At 38.7% G+C, this 22,363-nt stretch overlaps 1 long non-coding RNA gene and 1 pseudogene across 1 annotated transcript in view; both read left to right on the forward strand.

The window, feature by feature from the left end:
- The window catches only part of LOC137223242 (uncharacterized), a 189,744-nt gene that overhangs the window by 116,400 nt on the left and 50,981 nt on the right, over window positions 1-22,363 (forward strand). Inside the window, exons 2-3 of the long non-coding RNA XR_010942761.1 lie at window positions 20,534-20,679; window positions 21,171-21,303. This is a non-coding gene — a long non-coding RNA (uncharacterized lncRNA). The remainder of the gene's footprint in view (window positions 1-20,533; window positions 20,680-21,170; window positions 21,304-22,363) is intronic.
- LOC137223241 (interferon-inducible double-stranded RNA-dependent protein kinase activator A pseudogene) lies at window positions 4,750-6,237 on the forward strand (annotated as a pseudogene).

The raw sequence follows: 22,363 nt of genomic DNA on the forward strand, positions 1-22,363 counted from the left end.
TCATCAGGGAATTTATAGTAGGTCTCTAACCTCCTATTATTAGTGGAATAAACCCCATGGCTGTGCCAATATTTCAAAGTTGCTTTTGTGACCTGTGCATCTTTATCTATTGTTGCTTCTGTGTCAAAGCATTCTTTCAGACTCCTTTTGAGGTTCATTCAATTTCTATTCAACATCAGTTCCTTTAACAAGACTTCACTGTCTTTGCTCTGACTCCCCATACATTCATGACACCTTTGTCCTGTACTCTTTATTTGTGGTTGACGTTTTTTCTTTAGAACTCTCCCTTTTATTACAGTCATGCTCTGTGTCTTGCACTACAATAAAATCTCTGCACATTTCCTTTCCCCACAGACTCCCTTCTCTAAGCTTTGCACTACACACTGTTGTCTTTTTATTTTCTCATCCACTTCTCAGTTCTAAGCCTGCAAATAACTCTTTCTGGTGCTACTGTCATTTCTCTATTACTAACTACACTTAATTTATGCTGACAACATTCATATTGAAGCTTACACTCCACATAGCTCCATTATCCTTTAGTTTATTCCTGACTCTACTGGTGAAAGGATTTACTTTTTTTCCCTAAGGAAACCCTGTTTTTTGGAAGCAAGACTGGTATTTGACAGAAGATCCAAGTATGTCATGCTCCCAGGAGACAAGTAAAGAAGTAAATAAGCAACAAGCATATACAAACATTTTTTCTAGGTGGTGTTTTAAGTTTCTTCTTTTCCTTTATTTACAGCACTCCAAGCTTTCAGCAAAACAATTATCAGCATATACAGTAAAAAGTTGTGGACCTCCTGCCTCTGGGGGTTGTTTGCAAGCTTCCTTTTAAGCTCTTCTCTTTAAGCTCCCTTTAAGGCTTATAATAACATTATTCAAATAGCATAATACTCAAGTAAAAATGTGACATAAGGTTTTAAGATCTTAAGTTTACACTCAGTTTCATTGTGTACAATAAAGGTAACGCTTCTTCCTTGATTATGTTTTTAAATGAACACAACTTCTTTTGTCTTTACAAACCATTCACCTGTGTAGTTTTATATTTAAACCTATCAATTTAGAGTTATTGTGAGTCAGGTAATGGCTTTAAACATTTATGTAGAAAAAAATGGTCCTCTTTTATCAGGAAGGTGAAATATTCATACAGATTCCTCCTGCTCAAACACCATATGAAACTGTTCTCTGGTATAGTGAATCAATGACTGAATGCTAATATGCATGAAGTAAAGCTGCCAATGCATTTCATTCTGATCTTTGGTGTAATTTAGAACCTGCTGTTCATTTTCTTTTAAGAAAAACTGTCCATCAAGTTCAAATATACAATGGTTAATGTGGATAAAAGACCATCAGGCATTTATACAAAATTACAAGACGTCTTTTCACTAGCTATCTCAATTTGAGATTTGAATTCAAACTTATCAAAGGAAAAAAATCTATTAAATCTATTAACACATTCTCTAAAGAAAAAAATCAGTATTTTACTTTTTTGACAGTTGAATAAAAGGATTTAGACATATATCAAATGGGAGAAAAAGGGTTTTAATCCCTCTGTGGAATAGGAAGAGAGACATACTATACTGGAAAGACTGCACAGACCATCAGGAGAGAAACCAGAGAATACGTGGCCTCAGTTCCATCATTTCAGAACACAGGCAGCTTGTCTGTTAATTTCTTTCCTCTCAGCCTGGGTGACCTCTCACAAGCTTAACAGTAACAGGGAGTCTAAAACTGCTTCTGAGCAGGTGCTTTCTGCAGACAGGTGCTATTTATCAGTGAAGATTTAGACAGGATAACATTGAGGAGTGATGTGTTACTTTAACCAGATTGCAAAACTGAAAAAGAATAATGAACCTCACATTAGTTAAATAAACAAAGCGACAGTAAGCACAATAAGCAGACAGGCATGATGCTTACAGAAGAGTCACCTCTTTTTGTGTACAGTGTGCCACATTGCACTTGCTGTTCAAATATATGTTTTAATAAATGTCCTTTAATGTGTACATGAAATAGAGTAGGCATTCAACTATTTCTTGAATGAAAATAACAATATATTATGTATAAAGAAAAATCTGATCTCATATCATCAGAAACAGATTTTGTCAACCACTACTTTTGACCTTTTGGACCAGATAGATCTTGTTGTGAAGGGCTATCCTGTGTACTATAGGGTGTTTAGCAGCACCCTTGGCCTCCAGACCTACCAGATGCCAGCAGCTACTCTCCCTGTTGTGACAATCAAAAATGTTTCCAGATGTCAGCAAATGTCCCCTGGATGTCATATCTCCTCTGATTGAGAACTACTGATGAGAAAGGAAGTTACAATTAGCACGATTCAATTTTACCTACATAGCTTTCTAGTCTTTCTATTTTCAAGGCTAGTTTGTGATTGAGTAGGAAGGATAGGTTTACTTTCCTTTTAACTGTTAGTAAATTAACATATATATTAGTTTAGTAGAGCCGCTGTAAAAATTTACCACAAATTGGGTAGCTAAAACAGCAGAAATGTATTGTCTTACAGTCCTGGAAGCTAGCTAGAAGACTGAAATCAAGGTGTCAGCAGAATTGGTTCCTTGTGAGGGCTGTGGGGGAAAATCTGCTCCAGGCCTCTCCCCCAGTTTCTGGTGGCCTCAGGCATCCCTTGGCTTGAAGATGGCACTCTCCCGGTGTCTTCAGATGGTCTTCTCTATGTCCATCTCAGTCAAATCAGTGTCCATATTTCCTCTTTTTATAAGGATGCAAGTCATATGGGATTAAGGCCCACACTAATAACCTTGTTTTAAATTGATTACTCTGTAAAGACCCTATATCCAAATAAAGGCACATTCTGAGGTACTGAGAGTTAGAATGCCAACACATATTTTTTGAGAGGGGACACAACTGGACTCATAACAGTATGATTCCGACTATTGTGCATTTAGTGCCAGAAATGAGGCTCTGGCATTTAACCATTAACTGTTTTAAATTCTTTCTACTTTTTGGTTCACATCTCTGCTTCTTGGGAGACAAAAATGGTGTGATGTATTTTTTTTTTTTTTTTACATCTTTATTGGAGTATAATTGCTTTACAATGGTGTGCCAGTTTCTGCTTTATAACAAAGTGAATCAGTTATACACATACATATGTTCCCATATCTCTTCCCTCTTGCATCTCCCTCCCTCCCACCCTCCCTATCCCACCCCTCCAGGCGGTCACAAACACCGAGCTGATCTCCCTGTGCTATGTGACTGCTTCCCACTAGCTATCTACCTTACGTTTGGTAGTGTATATATGTCCATGCCTCTCTCTCGTTTTGTCACAGCTTACCCTTCCCCCTCCCCATATCCTCAAGTCCATTCTCTAGTAGGTCTGTGTCTTTATTCCTGTCTTATCCCTAGGTTCTTCATGACATTTTTTTTTCTTAAATTCCATATATATGTGTTAGTATACGGTATTTGTCTTTCTCTTTCTGACTTACTTCACTCTGTATGACAGACTCTAGGTCTATCCACCTCATTACAAATAGCTCAATTTCGTTTCTTTTTATGGATGAGTAATATTCCATTGTATACATGTGCCACATCTCCTTATCCATTCATCCGATTATGGACACTTAGGTTGCTTCCATGTCCTGGCTATTGTAAATAGAGCTGCAATGAACATTTTGGTACATGACTCTTTGAATTATGGTTTTCTTAGGGTATATGCCCAGTGTGGGATTGCTGGGTCATATGGTAGTCCTATTTTTAGTTTTTTTAAGGAACCTCCATACTGTTCTCCGTAGTGGCTGTATCAATTTAAATTCCCACCAACAGTGCAAGAGGGTTCCCTTTTCTCCACACCCTCTCCAGCATTTATTGTTTGTAGATTTTTTGATGCTGGTCATTCTGACTGGTGTGAGATGATATCTCATTGTAGTTTTGACTTGCAATTCTCTAATGATTAAAGATGTTGAGCATTCTTTCATGTGTTTGTTGGCAATCTGTATATCTTCTTTGGAGAAATGTCTATTTAGGTTTTCTGCCCATTTTTGGATTGGGCTGTTTGTTTTTTTGTTATTGAGCTTATGAGCTGCTTGTAAATCTTGGAGATTAATCCTTTGTCAGTTGTTTCATTTCCAAATATTTTCTCCCATTCTGAGGGTTGTCTTTTGGTCTTGTTTATGGTTTCCTTTGCTGTACAAAAGCTTTTAAGTTTTACTAGGTCCCATTTGTTTATTTTTGTTTTATTTCCATTTCTCTAGAAGGTGGGTCAAAAAGGATCTTGCTGTTATTTATGTCATAGGGTTTTCTGCCTATGTTTTCTTCTAAAAGTTTGATAGTTTCTGGCCTTACATTTAGGTCTTTAATCCATTTTGAGTTTATTTTTGTGTATGGTGTTAGGGAGTGTTCTAATTTCATACTTTTACATGTACCTGTCCAGTTTTCCAAGCACCATTTATTGAAGAGGCTGTCTTTTCTCCATTGTATACTCTTGCCTCCTTTATCAAAGATAAGGTGACCATATGTGCATGGGTTTATCTCTGGGCTTTCTATCCTGTTCCATTGATCTATATTTCTGTTTTTGTGCCAGTACCATACTGTCTTGATTACTGTAGCTTTGTAGTATAGTCTGAAATCAGGGAGCCTGATTCCTCCAGCTCCATTTTTCGTTCTCAAGATTGCTGTAGAGGAGTCTGAGGAGGGGAAGAGGTGGCGGTGTCGGCTCTAGATCGTTCCTCTCAGGGACTGACTGACCTGTGGAATGAAGATGTCACTCCACACTGCTCTTCCTCCCACCACAAAGCCGTCCCTTCTGGCTATGTCTCAGAGCAGGCATCGTGCCGTGGCTCCGCCGCTGAAGTGTGAGGACAGTGGGACCTTCAGTTTGGGGAAGATGATCACAGCTAAGCCAGGGAAAACACCAATTCAGGTATTACATGTATACGGCATGAAGACCAAGAATATCCCAGTGTATGAATGTGAAAGATCCAATGTGCAAATACACTTGCCCACTTTCACCTTCAGAGTAACTGTTGGTGACATAACCTGCACAGGTGAAGGTACAAGTAAGAAGCTGGCGAAACATAGAGCTTCTGAGGCTGCCATAAACATTTTGAAAGCCAGTGCAAGTATTTTGTTTGCAGTTCCTGATCCCTTAATGCCTGACCCTTCCAAGCAACCGAAGAACCAGCTTAATCCTATTGGTTCATTACAGGAATTGGCTATTAATCATGGCTGGAGACTTCCTGAATATACCCTTTCCCAGGAGGGAGGACCTGCTCCTAAGAGAGAATATACCACAATTTGCAGGCTAGAGTCATTCATGGAAACTGGAAAGGGGGCATCAAAGAAACAAGCCAAGAGAAATGCTGCTGAGAAATTTCTTGCCAAATTCAGTAATATCTCTCCAGAGAACCACATTTCTTTGACAAATGTGGTAGGACATTCTTTAGGTTGTACTTGGCATTCCTTGAGGAATTATCCTTGTGAAAAGATCAACTTACTGAAAAGAAGCCTCCTCAGTATTCCAAATACAGATTACATCCAGCTGCTTAGTGAAATTGCAAAGGAGCAAGGTTTTAATATAACACATTTGGATATAGAAGAACTGAGTGCCAACGGACAGTATCAATGTCTCGCTGAATTGTCCACCAGTCCCATCACAGTCTGTCATGGCTCGGGGATCTCCTGTGGCAGAGTGGCGCAGAGTGATGCAGCTCACAATGCTCTGCAGTATTTAAAGATAATAGCAGAAAGAAAGTAAATGTGGAACAACGTAGAAAACCCTTCAGTAGCACATAAGAAGTTCCCCTTTCTCCCCTTTCCAAGTAAAACATTTACTATAATGTTTGAGTTTGTGTGTTGGTTCTAAATCTCTTCATAGATTCCATCAACACTCCAGATTTAATTATCTTCTGGTAGTTGTTATTAAGATGTTTTTAATGGCTTCGACTTTGTATTGGTATATTGTATTTATAAACTTTGTACCATAGCAGAGTGTAGCACTCATTTTACAATGCCATGCACATAGAAGGAAAAAACTGCATGATTGTTGTTGTTGATGAGGAGGAGGATAAAATAAAACTGCTAACAACAGTCTTTCTTACTGGTGCTTAACCTCTTCTTTGTACAAGACTTTGTAAAGGAATTTCGAAGGAAGCCCCTTAGAATTAGTGTTGAGGAATGCACTAACAGGTTTTAATTGACTGTGATTGTTAAATTTCAGGGAACATGATTGGTATGCTGTGTATTTGAATCCATGTAATAAAGAGCTGTTGTTATTAAAAAAAAAAGATTGCTTTAGCTATTAGGGGTCTTTTGTGTTTCCATACAAATTGTGAAATTTTTTGTTCTAGTCCTGTGAAAAATGCCAGTGATTGAATCGGTAGATTGCTTTGGGTAGTAGAGTCATTTTCACAATGTTGATTCTTCCAATCCAAGAACATGGTATATCTCTCCATCTATTTGTATCATCTTTAATTTCTTTCATCAGTGTCATAATTTTCTGCATACAAGTCTTTTGTCTCCTTAGGTAGGTTTATTCCTAGATACTTTATTCTTTTTGTAGCAATGGTAAATGGGAGAGTTTTCTTAATTTCACTTTCAGATTTTTCATCATTAGTGTACAGGAATGTCAGAGATTTCTATGTATTAATTTTTATCCTGCTACTTTACCAAATTCATTGATTAGCTCTAGTAGTTTTCTGGTAGCATCTTTAGGATTTTCTGTGTAGAGTATCATGTCATCTGCAAACAATGACAGCTTTACTTCTGCTTTTCTGATTTGGATTCCTTTTATTTCCTTTTCTCTCAGATTGCTGTGGCTAAAACTTCCAAGACTATGTTGAATAATGGTGGTGATAGGGGGCAACCCTGTCTTCTTCCTGATCTTAGTGGAAATGGTTTCAGTTCTTCACCATTGAGGATGATGTTGACTGTGGGTCTGTCATATGTGGCCTTTATTATGTTGAGGAAAGTTCCCTCTATGCCTACTTTCTGCAGGGTTTTTATCATAAATGGGTGTTGAATATCGTCAAAAGCTTTCAATGCATCTATTGAGATGATCATATGGTTTTTCTCCTTCAGTTTGTTAATATGGTGTATCACATTGATTTGCATATATTGAAGAATCCTTGCATTTCTGGAATAAGCCCCACATGATCATGATGTATGATCCTTTTAATGTCTTGTTTGATTCTGCTTGCTAGTATTTTGTTGAGGAATTTTGCATCTATGTTCATCAGTGATATTGGCCTGTAGTTTACTTTTTTTGTGGCATCTTTGTATGGTTTTGGTATCAGTGTGATGGTGGCCTTGTAGAATGAGTTTGGGAGTGTTCCTACCTCTGCTATATTTTGGAAGAGTTTGAGAAGGATAGGTGTTAGCTCTTCTCTAAATGTTTATAGAATTCGCCTGTGAAGCCATCTGGTCCTGGGCTTTTGTTTGTTGGAAGATTTTTAATCACAGTTTCAATTTCAGTGCTTGTGATTGGTCTGTTCATATTTTCTATTTCTTCCTGGTTCAGTCTCGGCAGGTTGCACATTTCTAAGAATTTGTCCATTTCTTCCAGGTTGTCCATTTTATTGGCATAGTAATCTCTTGTAGTAATCTCTCATGATCCTTTGTATTTCTGCAGTGTCAGTTGTTACTTCTCCTTTTTCATTTCTAATTCTTTTTTTTTAACATCTTTATTGGCGTATAATTGCTTTACAAAGGTGTGTTAGTTTCGGCTTTATAACAAAGTGAATCAGTTATACATATACATATGTTCCCATATGTCTTCCCTCTTGCATCTCCCTCCCTCCCATCCTCCCTATCCCATCCCTCCAGCCTGTCACAAAGCACCGAGCCAATATCCCTGTGCCATGCGGCTGCTTCCCACTAGCTATCTACCTTACTACGTTTTGAGCTGTGACAGGGCGAGAGAGAGTCATGGACATATACACATTTCTAATTCTATTGATTTGAGTCTTCTTCCATTTTTGCTTGATGTGTCTGGCTAATGGTTTATCAATTTTGTTTATCTTCTCAAAGAACCAGCTTTTAGTTTTATTAGTCTTTGCTATCATTTCCTTCACTTCTTTTTCATTTATTTCTCATCTGATTTTTATGATTTCTTTCCTTCTTCTAACTTTGAGGTTTTTTCATTCGTCTTTCTCTAATTGCTTTAGGTGCAAGGTTAGGTAGTTTATTTGAGATGTTTCCTGTTTCTTAAGGTAGGATTCTATTGCTATAAATTTCCCTCTTAGAACTGCTTTTGCTGCATCCCATAGGTTTTGGGTCGTCGTGTCATCATTGTCATTGGTTTCTAAGTATTTTTTGATTTCCTCTTTGATATCTTCAGTGATTTCTTGGTTATTAAGTAGTGTGTTGTTTAGCCTACATATTTTTTTACAGATCTTTTCCTGTAATTGATATCTAGTCTCATAGTGTTGCGGTTGGAAAAGATATTTGATATAATTTCAATTTTCTTAAATTTACTGAGGCTTGATTTGTGACCCAAGATATGATCTATCCTGAAGAATGTTCCATGAGCACCTGAGAAAAATGTGTATTCTGTTGTTTTTGGATGGAATGTCCTATAAATATCTATTCAGTCCATCTTGTTTAATTTATCATTTAAAGCTTGCATTTCCTTATTTAATTTCATTTTGGATGATCTGTCCATTGGTGAAAGTGGGGTGTTAAAGTCCCCTACTATGATTGTATTATTGTCGATTTCCCCTTTTATGGCTGTTAGTATTTGCCTTATGTATTGAGGTGCTCCTGTGTTGGGTGCATAAATATTTACAATTGTTATATTTTCTTCTTGAATTGATCTGTTGATCATTATGTAATGTCTTTCTTTGTCTCTTGTAATAGTCTTTGTTTTAAAGTCTATTTTTTCTGATATGTGAATTGCTATTCCAGCTTTCTTTTGATTTCCATTTGCATGGAATATATTTTTCCGTCCCCTCACTTTCAGTCTGTGTGTTTTCCTAGGTCTGAAGTGGGTCTCTTGTAGACAGCATATATACGGGTCTTATTTTTGTATCCATCCATCCAGTCTGTGTCTTTTGGTGGGAGCATTTAATCCATTTACATTTAAGGTAATTATCAATATGTATGTTCCTATTGCCATTTTCTTAATTGTTTTGGGTTTGTTATTGTAGGTCTTTTCCTTCTCTTGTGTTTCTTGCCTAGAGAAGTTCCTTTAGCATTTGTTGTAAATCTGGTTTGGTGGTGCTGAACTCTCTCAGCTTTTGCTTGTCGGTAAATGTTTTAATTTCTCCATCAAATCTGAATGAGATCCTTGCTGGGTAGAGTAATCTTGGTTGTAGGTTTTTCTCCTTCATTACTTTTAATATGTCCTGCCACTCCCTTATGTTTGCAGAGTTTCTGCTCAAAGATCAGCTGTTAACCTTATTGGGATTCCCTCGTGTGTTATTTGTTATTTTTCCCTTGATGCTTTTCATATGTTTTCTTTGTATTTCATTTTTGATAGTTTGATTAATATGTGTCTTGGCATGTTTCTCCTTGGATTTATCCTGTATGGGACTCTCTGTGCTTCCTGGAGTTGATTAACTATTTCCTTTCCCAGATTAGGGAAGTTTTCAACTCTAATCTCTTCAAATATTTTCTCAGTCCCTTTCTTTTTCTCTTCGTCTTCTGCAACCCCTACAATTCGAATGTTGGTGGGTGTAATGTTGTCCCAGAGGTCTCTGAGACTGTCCTCAGTTCTTTTCATTCTTTTTTCTTTATTCTGCCTTGCAGTAGTTATTTCCACTATTTTATCTTCCAGGTCACTTATCCGTTCTTCTGCTATTGATCCCTTCTAGAGTATTTTTAATTTCATTTACTGTGTTGTTCATTGTTGCTTGTTTCCTCTTTAGTTCTTCTAGTTCCTTGTTAAGTGTTTCTTGCATTTTCTCAATTCTATTTCCAAGATTTTGAATCATCTTTACTATCATTATTTGGAGTTCTTTTTCAGGTACACTGTCTGTTTCCTCTTCATTTGCTTGGTCTGGTGGGTTTTTACCTTGCTACTTCAACTGCTGTGTGTTTTTCTGTCTTCTCATTTTGCTTATCTTACTGTGTTTGGGGTCTCCTTTTTGCAGTCTGCAGGTTCGTAGTTCCCATTGTTTTGGTGTTTGTCCCCAATGACTAAGGTTCTTTCAGTGGGTTCTGTAGGCTTCCTGGTGGAGGAGAGTAGTGCCTGTGTTCTGGTGGATGAGGCTGGATCTTGTCTTTCTGGTTGGCAGCCCACATCTCGTGGTGTGTTTTGGGGTGTCTGTGGCCTTAGTATGATTTTAGGCAGCCTCTCTGCTAATGGGTGGGGTTGTGTTCCTGTCTTGCTAGTTGTTTGGCATAGGGTGTCCAACACTGTAGCTTGCTGGTCCTTGAGTGAAGCTGGGTCTTCATGTTGAGATGGAGATCTCTGGGATATTTTCTTCGTTTCATATTACATGGAGCTGGGAGGTCTCTTGTGGACCAGTGTCCTGAAGTTGGCTCTCCCACCTCAGAGGCACAGCACTGACTCCTGGCTGGAGCACCAAGAGCCTCTCATCCACGCAGCTCAGAATAAAAGGGAGAAAAAATAGAAAGAAAGAGGATAAAATAAAATTTTTAAAAGATAAAATAATATCAGGTTATTAAAATAAAAAATAATGATTAAGAAAATTTTTTTTTGAAAAGTAAAAAAAAAGAAAACAAAAAAAACCCCCAAAACGGACAGAGAGAACCCTAGGACAAGTGGTGAAACCAAAGCTATACAGACAAAATCTCACACAGAAGTATACACATACACACTCACAAAAAGAGGAAAAGAGGAAAAAATAATATGACTTGCTCCCAAAGTCCTCCTCCTCAATTTGGGATGATTCATTGCCTTTTCAGGTATTCCACAGATTCAGGGTACATCAAGTTGATTGTGGAGATTTAATCCGCTGCTCCCGAGGCTGCTGGGTGGGATTTCCCTTTCTCTTCTTTGTTCGCACAGCTCACGGGTTTCAACTTTGGATTTGGCTCTGTCTCTGTGTGTAGGTCACCTGAGGGCATCTGTCCTTCGCTCAGACAGGACGGGGTTACAGGAGCAGCTGAGTCAGGGGCTCTGGCTCCCTCAGGCTCGGGGGAGAGAGGGGCAAACCTGTGGTGGCAGAGGCTGGCGTGACGTTGCACCAGCCTGAAGCATGCCGTTTGTTCTCCCGGGGAAGTTGTCCCTGGATCACGGGACCCTGGCAGTGGCAGGCTGCACAGGCTCCCTGGAGGGGAGGTGTGGATCGTGACCTTTGTTTGCACACAGGCTTCTTGGTGGCGGCAGCAGAAGCCTTAACAACTCATGCCCGTCTCTGGGGTCCGCGCTGATAGCCGCAGCTTACGCCCGTCTCTGGAGCTCCTTTAAGCGGCGCTCTGAATCCCCTCTCCTCGCGCATCAGGAAACAAAGAGGCAATAAAAAGTCTTTTGCCTCTTCGGCAGCTCCAGACTTTTTCCCGGACTCCCTCCCGGCTAGCTGTGGCGCACTAGCCCGCTTCAGGCTGTGTTCACGCAGTCAACCCATGTCTTCTCCCTGGGGTCTGACCTCTGAAGCCCGAGCCTCAGTTCCCAGCCCCCGCCCACCCCGGCGGGTGAGCAGACAGCCTCTCAGGCTGGTGAGTCCTGGTCGGCACCGATCCTCTGTGCGGAATCTCTCTGCTTTGCCCTCCGCACCCCTGTTGCTGTGCTCTCCTCCGTGGTTCCGAAGCTTCCCCCCTCCGCCACCCACAGTCTTCAGCCACGAAGGGGCTTCCTAGTGTGTGAAAACCTTTCCTCCTTCACAGCTCCCTCCCACTGGTGCAGGTCCCATCCCTAACCTTTTTTCTCTGTTTTTACTTTTTTCTTTTGCTCTACCCAGGTACATGGGGGAGATTCTTGCCTTTGGGGAAGTGTGAGGTCTTCTGCCAGCATTCAGTAGGTGTTCTATAGGAGCAGTTCCACATGTAGATGTAATTCTGATGTATCTGTGGGGAGGAAGGTGATCTCTGCGTCTTACACTTCCATCTTCTTCCTCAACTCTCCCCCGTGTGATGTATTTTGTAAGAATGTTTATAGCACTCAGAAGCGTGCTTGGCTAGGTTTTATTTGAATGAAGAAGAAATGCGCCTTTCTGTAGAAGGGGAGATGGCTTGTCACTTTGTTTCTAATTGACATAGAATCACAACAAGAAACTTATTTATTTTTTGCTTAAATCAAACCAGCACAGGGCTCCTTTTGAGTATTCATTATTTTTTAGGCTCATTTTAATTTTTAATTGAAAGAATTAAATGTGCAAATATTTTTAAAATTTTATTTATTATTTTTCAAAAAAACTGAACACTGCCAGAGCTGTAGTTGTCTGTGCTTCCTTTTTTTTTGAATTTTATGAAAAAAATTTTTTATACAGCAAGTTATCCATCTTATACATATTATTGTATATATGTCAATTCCAATCTCCCAATTCAACACCCACCCCCAGCCACTTTCCTGCCTTGGTGTCCATACATTTGTTCTCTACATCTGTGTCTCTATTTCTGCCCTGCAAACCAGTTCATCTGTACCATTTTTCTATGTTCCACATATATGCATTAATATATGATATTTGTTTTTCTTTTTCTGACTTACTTCACTCTGTATGACAGTCTCTAGGTCTTTCCATGTCTCTGAAAAGGACCCAATTTCGTTCCTTTTTATGGCTGAGTAATATTCCATTGTATATATGTATCACATCTTCTTTAGCCATTCATCTGTCGATGGGCATTTAGGTTGTTTCCATGACCTGGCTATTGTAAATAGTGCTGGAATGAACATTGGGGTGCATGTGTCTTTTTGAATTATGCTTTTCTCTGGGTATATGTCCAGTAGTGGGATTGCTGGATCATATGGTAATTCTAATTTTAGTTTTAGAAGGAACCCCCATACTGTTCTCCATAGTGGCTGTATCAATTTACATTCCCATCAACAGTGCCAGAGGGTTTCCTTTTCTCCACAATCTCTCCAGCATTTGTTGTTTGTAGATTTTCTGATGTTCCCATTCTAACTGGTGTGAGGTGATACCTCATTGTAGTTTTGATTTGCATTTCTCTAATAATTAGTAATGTTGAGCAGCTTTTCATGTGCTTCTTGGCCATCTGTATGTCTTCTTTGGAGAAGTGTCTCTTTAGGTCTTCTGCTCATTTTTTGATTGGGTTTTTTTTTTTTAATATTGAGCTATATGAGCTGTTTATATATTTTGGAGATTAATCTTTTGTCTGTTGCTTCATTTGTAAATATTTTCTCCAGTTCTGAGGGTTGTCTTTTCATCTTGTTTGTAGTTCCCTTTGCTTTGCAAAAGCTTTTAAGTTTCATTAGGTCCCATTTGTTTATTTTTGTTTTTACTTCCATTACTCTAGGAGGTGGATCAAAAAAGATCTTGCTGTTATTTATGTCAGAGAGTGTTCTTCCTATGTTTTACTCTAAGAGTTTTATAGTGTCCAGTCTTACATTTAGGTAAAAAATCCATTTTGAGTTGACTTTTGTGTATGGTGTTAAGGAGTGTTCTAATTTCATTCTTTTACATGTAGCTGTCCAGTTTTCCCAGCACCACTTTTTGAAGAGGCTGTCTTTTCTCCATTGTATATCCTTGCCTCCTTTTTCATAGATTAGCTGACCATAAGTGCCTGGGTTTATCTCTGGGCTTTCTATCCTTTTCCATGGATCTATATTTCTGTTTTTGTGCCAGTACTACATTGTCTTGATTACTGTAGCTTTGTAGTATAGTCTGAAGTCAGGGAGTCTGATTCCTCCAGCTCTATTTTATTCCCTCAAGACTGCTTTGGCTATTTGGGGTCTTTTGTGTCTCCATACAAATTCTAAGATTTTTTGTTTTAGTTCTGTAAAAAATGCCTGGTAATTTGATAGGGATTACATTGAATCTGCGGATTGCTTTGGGTACTATAGTCATTTTCACAATATTGATTCTACCAATCCAAGAACATGGTATATCTCTCTATCTGTTGGTATCATATTTAATTTCCTTCATCAGTGTCTTATAGTTTTCTGCATACAGGTCTTTTGTCTCTCTAGGTAGGTTTATTCCTAGACATTTTATTCTTTTTGTTGCAATGGCAAATGTGAGTGTTTCTTTAATTTCTCTTTCAGATTTTTCATCATGAGTGTGTAAGAATGCCAGAGATTTCTGTGCCTTAATTTTGTATCCTGCAACCTTACTAAATTCACTGATTGGCTGTAGTAGTTTTCTGGTAGCATCTTTAGGATTCTTTATGTATAGTACCATGTCATCTGCAAAGAGTGACAGTTTTACCTCTTTTCCAATTTGTATTCCTTTTATTTATTTTTCTTCTCTGATTGTTGTGGCTAGGACTTCCAAAACTATGTTGAATAATAGTAGCAATAGAGGACATCTTTGTCTTGTTCCTGATCTTAGAGGAAATGCTTTCATTTTTTCTCCATTTAGAATGATGTTGGCTGGAGGTTTGTCACATATGACCTTTATTATATTGAGGTAGCTTCCCTCTATGCCCACTTTCTGGAGAGTTTTCACCATTCATGGGTGTTGAATTTTCTCAAAAGCTTTTTCTGTATCTATTGAGATGATCATATGGTTTTTATTCTTCAATTTGTTAATATGGTGTATCACATTGATTGATTTGCTTATATTGAAGAATCCTTGCATCCTTGGGATAAATCCCACTTGATCATGGTGTATGATCTTTTAATGTGTTGTTGAATTCTGTTTGCTAGTATTTTGTTGAGGATTTTTGCATCTATATTCATCAGTGATATTGGTCTGTAATTTTCTTTTTTTGTAGTATCTTTGTCTGGTTTTGGTATCAGGATGATGGTGGCCTCAGAATGCTTTTCAGAATGTTCCTTCTTCTGCAAGTTTTTGGAAGAGTTTAAGGATGGGTGTCAGCTCTTCTCTAAATGTTTGATAGAATTCAACTGTGAAGCCATCTAGTCCTGGATTTTTGTTTGTTGGAAGATTTTTAATCACAGTTTCAATTTCATTACTTGTCATTGGTCTGTTCATATTTTCTATTTCTACCTGGTTCAGTCTTGGAATGTTATACCTTTCTAAGGATTTGTCCATTTCTTCCAGGTTGTCCATTTTATTGCCATAGAGTTGCTTGTAGTAGTCTCTTAGAATGCTTTGTGTTTCTGCAGTGTCCGTTGTAACTTCTCCCTTTTCATTTCTAATTTTATTGATTTGAGTCCTCTCCCTCTTTTTGTTGATAAGTCTGACTAATGGTTTATCAATTTTGTTTATTTTTTCAAGGAACCAGCTTTTAGTTTTATTGATCTTTGCTATTGCTTTCTTTGTTCCTATTTCATTTATTTCTGCTCTGATCTTTATGATTTCTTTCTTTCTGCTAACTTTGGGTTTTGTTTTTTCTTCTTTCTCTAGTTCCTTTAGGTGTAAGGTTAGATTGTTTATTTGAGATTTTACTTGTTTCTTGCGGTAGGCTTGTATTGCTATAAACTTCCCTCTTAGAACTGCTTTTGTTGTGTCTCATAGATTTTGGTTGGTCGTGTTTTCATTGTAATTTTTCTCTAGGTATTTTTTGACTTCCTCTTTGATTTCCTCAGTGATTTCTAGGTTATTTAGTAACAAGTTGTTTAGCCTCCAAATGTTTGTGTTTTTTACGTTATTTTTTCCTGTAATTGATTTCTAATCTCATAGTGTTGTGGTCAGAAAAGATGCCTGATATATTTTCGGTTTTCTTAAATTTACTGAGGCTTGATTTGTGAACCAAGATATGATCTATCCTAGAGAATGTTCCATGTGTCCTTGAGAAGAAAGTGTAGTCTGCTGTTTGGGGATGGAATGTCTTATAAATATCAATTAAATCTATCTGGTCTATTGTGTCATTTAAAGCTTGTGTTTTCTATTAATTTTCTGTCTGGATGATCTGTCCATTGGTATAAGTGAGGTGTTAAAGTCCTCCACTATTCTTGTATTACTATCAATTTCCTATTTTATAGCTGTTAGCAGTTGCCTTTTCTATTGAGGTGCTCCTATGTTGGGTGCATACATATTTATAATTGTTTTATCCTCTTCTTGGATTGATCGCTTGATCATTATGTGGTGTCCTTCCTTGTCTCTTGTAACAGTCTTTATTTTAAAGTCTACTTTATCTGATATGAGTATTGCTACTGCAGCTTTCTTTTGATTTCCATTTGCATGGAATATCTTTTTCCATCCCCTCACTTTCAGTCTGTACGTGTCCCTAGGTCTGAAGTGGGTCTCTTATAGACAGCATATATATGGGTCTTGTTCTTGTATCCATTCGGCGAGCCTGTGTCTTTTGGTTGGAGCATTTAATCCATTCATGTTTAAGGTAATTATCGATATGTATGTTCCTATTACCATTTTCTTAATTGTTTTGAGTTTGTTATTGTAAGTCTTTTCCTTCTCCTGTGTTTCCTGCCTAGAGAAGTTCCTTTAGCATTTGTTGTAGAGTTGGTTTGGTGGTGCTGAATTCTTTTAGCTTTTGCTTGTCTGTAGAGCTTTTGATTTCTCCATCAAATCTGAATGAGATCTTTGCTGGGTAGAGTAATCTTGGTTATAGGTTCTTCCCTTTCATCACTTTAAATATGTCATGCCACTCCCTTCTGGCTTGTAGTTTTTCTGCTGAGAAATCAGCTGTTAATCTTATGAGAGTTCACTTGTATCTTATTTGTCATTTTTCCCTTGCTGCTTTCAATAATTTTTCTTTTTCTTTAATTTTTACCAGTTTGATTACTATGTATCTCGGCATGTTTGTTCTTGGGTTTCTCCTGTATGGGACTTCTGCACTTCCTGTATTTGGGTGGCTATTTCCTCTCCCGTGTTAGGGAAGTTTTCAACTATAATCTCTTCAAATATTTTCTTGGGTTCTTTCTCTCTCTCTTCTCCTTCTGGGCCTCCTATAATGTAAATGTTCTTGCATTTAATGTTGTCCCAGAGGTCTCTTAAGCTGTCTTCATTTCTTTTCATTCTTTTTTCTTTATTCTGTTCCATGACAGTGAATTCCACCATTCTGTCTTCCAGGTCACTTATCCGTTCTTCTGCCTCAGTTATTCTGCTATTGATTCCTTCTAGTGTAGTTTTCATTTCAGTTATTGTATTTTTCATCTCTATTTGTTTGTTCTTTAATTCTTCTAGATCTTTGTTAAACATTTCTTGAATCTTCTCAACCTTTGCCTCCATTCTTTTTCCAAGGTCCTGGATCATCTTCAGTATCATTATTCTTAATTCTTTTTTTCTGGATGGTTTCCTATCTCCATTCATTTAGTTGTTTTTCTGGGTTTTTATCTTGTTCTTTCATGTAGTATATAGCCCTTTGCCTTTTCATCTTGTCTATCTTTCTGTGAATGAGATTTTTGTTCCACAGACTGCAGGATTGTAGTTCTTCTTGATTCTTCTCTCTGCCCTTTGGTGGACGAGGTTATTTAAGAGGCTTGTGCAAGTTTCCTGATGGGAGGGATTGGTGGTGGGTAGAGCTGGGTGTTGCTCTTGTGGGCAGAGCTCAGTATAACTTTAATCCATTAGTCTGCTGATGGGTGGGGCTGGGTTCCCTCCCTGCTGGTTGCTTGGCCTGAGGCAATCCAACACTAGAGCCTACCTGGCTCTTTGGTGGGGCTAATGGCGGACTCTGGGAGGACTCACACCAAGGAGTACTTCCTAGAACTTCTGCTGCCAGTGTCCTTGTCCCCATGGTTAGCCACAGCCACTCCCCACCTCTGCAGGAGGCCCTCCAACACTAGCAGGTAGGTCTGGTTCTGTCTCCTATGGGGTCACTGCTCCTTCCCCTGGGTCCCGATGCACACACTACTTTGTGTGTGCCTTCCAAGGGTGGAGTCTCTGTTTCCCCCAGTCTTATCAAAGTCCTGTAATCAATTCCACTAGGCTTCAAAGTCTGATTCTCTAGGAATTCTGCCTCCTGTTGCTGGACCCCCAGATTGGAAAGCCTTATGTGGGGCTCAGAACCTTCACTCCAGTGGGTGGACTTCTGTTGTATAAGTGTTCTCCAGTTTGTGAGTCACCCACCCAGCAGTTATGGCATTTGATTTTATTGTGATTGTGGCCCTCCTATAATCTAGCTGTGGCTTCTCCTTTGTCTTTGGATGTGGGGTATCTGTTTTGGTGAGTTCCAGAGTCTTCCTGTCAATGATTGTTCAGCAGTTAGTTGTGATTATGGTGCTCTCTCAAGAGGGAGTGAGCACATGTCCTTCTACTCTGCCATCTTCTGTGCAAATATTTTTAAAATGAATGAACAGAACACATTCAAATAAAGTGAGAGTATGTGTAATAAATAAGCTCTTAAATTCTCTGGTCTTCTCCAAAGGCAACAACTGTTTTATGTCCTTATAGAATATTCTTTTTTTTTTCTGGCCATGCCATTCAGCTTGTGAGATCTTAGTTCCCCTAACAGGAATTGAACCCAGGCCCACAGAAGTGAAAGCTCTGAGTCCTAACCACTGGACCACCAGGGAATTCCCCAGAATATTCTCATGTACATAAAATATGCTTATATTATTTTCTATGTCCTCTGACTTATCCCTATGGAGCTCATGCAGAGAGTGTGTGTTTGATCCCTGGTCGGGAGCTAAAATCCCACATACCTCATGGCCAAAAATCAAAACATACTGCAAGCTGCTCACTCTAATCCCCCCCCCCCACAACTCACACACTAAAAAACCAAGAAATTGGATGTGGATCACGCATTCTTAAAGACAAAGATTGAGCATCTGTGATTTGTTTAGGTATGAAATAAAAGACATATACTCAGAATTAGCATATAACCAAATACTTAATAAGAGAAATCTAAAGGCATTTTTTGGATCTGGCACCACCCAAAAATCCATGGACATTAAAGAACACTGAGAATAGAGCAAGAGAAGTGAGACCAGCTGCATATGTCTTCAGAAGGCCTGGATATACTTGGATGCTGCTAGAGAAGGCTGGAGACTGTAGAGAAGTTACTGAAAAGCCAAGGACAATGCCAGCAAGCCAACCTCTTCTTGTATCAGCATCGTCTCTGGCCCATGAGTTCCCACAGACCTTGACAGCAAAATGAAATGTTGACAGTGATAGATCCCATGGCACAGAAAGAGCCTCCAAAGCCTAAGCAAAGGGGGAGAAAAACTGCCAGAATTTTTGGTTTTAACTGAATTGGCACAACTTGCACAAACTAAAAATTGCTAATGAAAAGTAACCTGCAGCATTTGATTTAAGGTTCAAATATGAATGCGATGCCTTCATTTTCAAAGATGAAGCTACTGCTCTAGTATTTATTGAATAGATGTATTGAGTTATTTTTTGGTGGTACTTGGTGGATTTCTGCTAAATCAGCCCCTTCCTACCATGTTCCTGTGCATGTAGTGGTAGGCATGGATTGGCAGTTGGCAGAAAGAGAATTAGTGTCAGAATCCTGGGGAATGCTAATCACCAAATGACAGTGTACAACGACACAACCTAGGGAGATGACATCAGCTATGCAAATCACACATATTTAAAGTTTGAAACACACAAACTGTGGAAAGAAATGTCTTTTAATCAAGTTGGATTTGTGGAAAGTTTTATCCAATAATTGAAAAAAAACAAGAAAAAAGCTACATTTTACTTAATGTGATGTTAGCTTTTAGCATTGCAAGTTGGACACTTTTCCCTGGCACATTTTTATTAATCTTTGTCAGTGCATGCACTCATAGACTGAGTAGTTGTGAGCTTTGCTACCCTGCACTTTTAGAATACTAATGAAAGAGAATTTATATTTTGCTTTATTTCAAGCATCATAATTCAGGCTAAACCAAAAATTTTAGTGGGGAATGTTTTATGGTGGGTGATTGATAATTCATGCCCCAAACAGCCTTTATAGTACTAGACTGGAGGTTTGTCTTCTGAATTTTCTCCCCAAAGCTTAGCTAGAATTACCAGCACAAAGAATTCCCCCATGCTCAAAAGATATAAAATGAAAATACTTAGTGCCCATTCCTAAGTTATTGAATTTTCTTTCTCTTATTGGTTTCCAAAATGGTGTTAGATTTGTGAACAACAATATCTATAGGTGTCTCACAGCCAACTGAGCATTGTGCTAAGGCCACAGTGTTGGGAAAATGCCCACTGACAATAGCAATTGCTGAGTTTGTGATTTGCCTAACCCATTAATTGTTCTCTGTGATAATTTTAGAAAAAATGGATGACTAATGTCTCTTCTGGAGAGAACTCCTGTCTGAACCATTTTGGTAGGCAGAATTCTAAGACACCCTCCACCCCTACACCCACTGGTGTACAACATTCCTTGTACAATCAACTCTTCTTGATTGTTGGTGGGACCTGTGAATATGACGGACTAGTCACTATGATGATTATATTGTTATATAAGACTTTGTCTTAGCAAATTAGAAAGAGTGATTAAAAGCAAGAGAGGTGCTGCCCTACTGGCCTTGAAGGAGCAACCTGTCACATTGTAGAGAGGGGCACATGACAGAAAACCATGGGTAGCCTCAAGGAGCTGAGAATGGGCCTCAAGTGGGAGCCAGGAAGAAAGATGTATCTCAGACCTATAACCACAAGAAGCTGAATTCTGCCAACAGCCAAGAAGCCTAGAAGAAGACTTCTAAGCCTAAGCCTAGCCTAAGCCTCAGATGAAATCATGGCCATGGCTGGCACTGTGCAGCTTTGTGAGACTGTAAGCAGAGGACCCAGAAAAAATGTGCTGGATTCCTGACCCTTGGAAACTGTGAGTTAATAAATTTGTCTTGTTTTAAGCTGATAATTTTGTGATAATTTGTTATGCAACAATGGAAAACTAATCAAAGTATTCTTACCTAGGAATCCAAATTTTATCATGGATCCTAAAAATTGCCCAGGTTATACACAAACATTGTAGGACACTGTGAGATAGAATATCTAAGATTGATTCATTTCTGGAAAATGTTGTTGGATGTCTTTTATCATTTTATCTAAGGAAATACAAAGTTGAATACTTAAAGCAGAGCAATATAAGCATGGTTAAACATTTTGCAAAGCAGGGCACTGACAGTCTCCATCTATTTGAGAGATCTCTAAGTGAAATACCAGGGTTTATTTCTGACTTTACTGTAAGTTGTATTTAATGGAAAAGAGAGAAGTGGAGATTAAAAAAAGGAAGTCCTCGCGTTGAGGATGCAATAATGCGGAAGATGTATCTGTCAAGCAACTCTAAGGAAGATGCTTATTCTCAATCACCAGGACCTGCGGATGGCTGGATGCTTGAGTTCTGGGAGAGGAGACCTGATGGAGCCAGCGAGTGTGCCCTTGGGTGTTATCATGCTCTGGCCTGGGATCTTGGGGATGGCGAAGGGACCAGTGGAGAATCAGGCAAGTGTTCAGCTAAATTCTTGGTAAAATACACTCACAAAATGTTATCTGACAGTTTCTGTTTTAAACATCAATGTTACTTTGATGACTACAGAGAGTCACCGCTACCTACAGTATACTAATGCTTGTCTAGTAATTTAACTGTCTTGTCAGGGCCTCATTTTTCTTAACTGTGAAGTGTGGGATGGTCACACTTACTTATGTTGCTTTCACAGATAACCAGACAAAATAGTGAAGAAGTGAATTGGTGAGAAGGTTGACCTGATAGATGGCCAGTGGGAAGTTGAAAGAAGCACCCATTATGTGAAAGTTGATCTTTGTATTTTAGCTGTGGAAATCATAGCTGAATGAGGAGATGTATTGTTTGTAAGATATTATGCAAATAGGCAAAAAGAATTGGGTGATCAGAGCAGAGTAATGGCAAGATGTGACTCAGCAAATTGCAGATAGGAAAGCGGTGTCCTTCAGATAACAATGATTTGGTCTGGTGGAAGGTTGTGTTGGAAGAAGGGAAGAAGTCTCACTGGGAACTTGAGGAAGGAATTGCTACAATCAAGAAATATTTTGGTGACCATGTCCTTATATGGATATTTGTAAGGAAGGAGAGGTGCAGAAGCCTGGGCCACAGCCTGGTCATTAGAGAAATGTTCATTGTTTTGGAAAAAGTTATAATGATAAATAGAGATCTGCAAAGGGGAGTAGACACATAGAAAAGGCGTGATAAGACAATTTTGAGACCCCAGTGCTGGACCTGTTTTCCAAAATGAAGATAAAGGTAATCTGAGGAGAAAATTTAAAAGGTAAAGGAAAAGAATTTGGTCAGTGTGTTAAAGATTGCTTAATTAATATTGCTGGCTGACTTTCTAAAGGACAAAGAAAGTGGGTGGAGCTTTCACAGAAAGTAGAAAGAAGGGCTGAAGTGAGCCCCTTTAGAGGGACAAGCTATGTGGCTGACTCTCCACACTTGGCCTTCATCTACTCCTGGCTTTCTGCCCTTTTGGTAAGCCGAAGAGACCGAAAACCAAATAATTCTGCTAGCATTAGGAACCCTTATAAAAGATTTG

This window comes from Pseudorca crassidens, chromosome 4 (genome assembly GCF_039906515.1).
Source record: "Pseudorca crassidens isolate mPseCra1 chromosome 4, mPseCra1.hap1, whole genome shotgun sequence".
NCBI classification, from domain to species: domain Eukaryota; kingdom Metazoa; phylum Chordata; class Mammalia; order Artiodactyla; family Delphinidae; genus Pseudorca; species Pseudorca crassidens.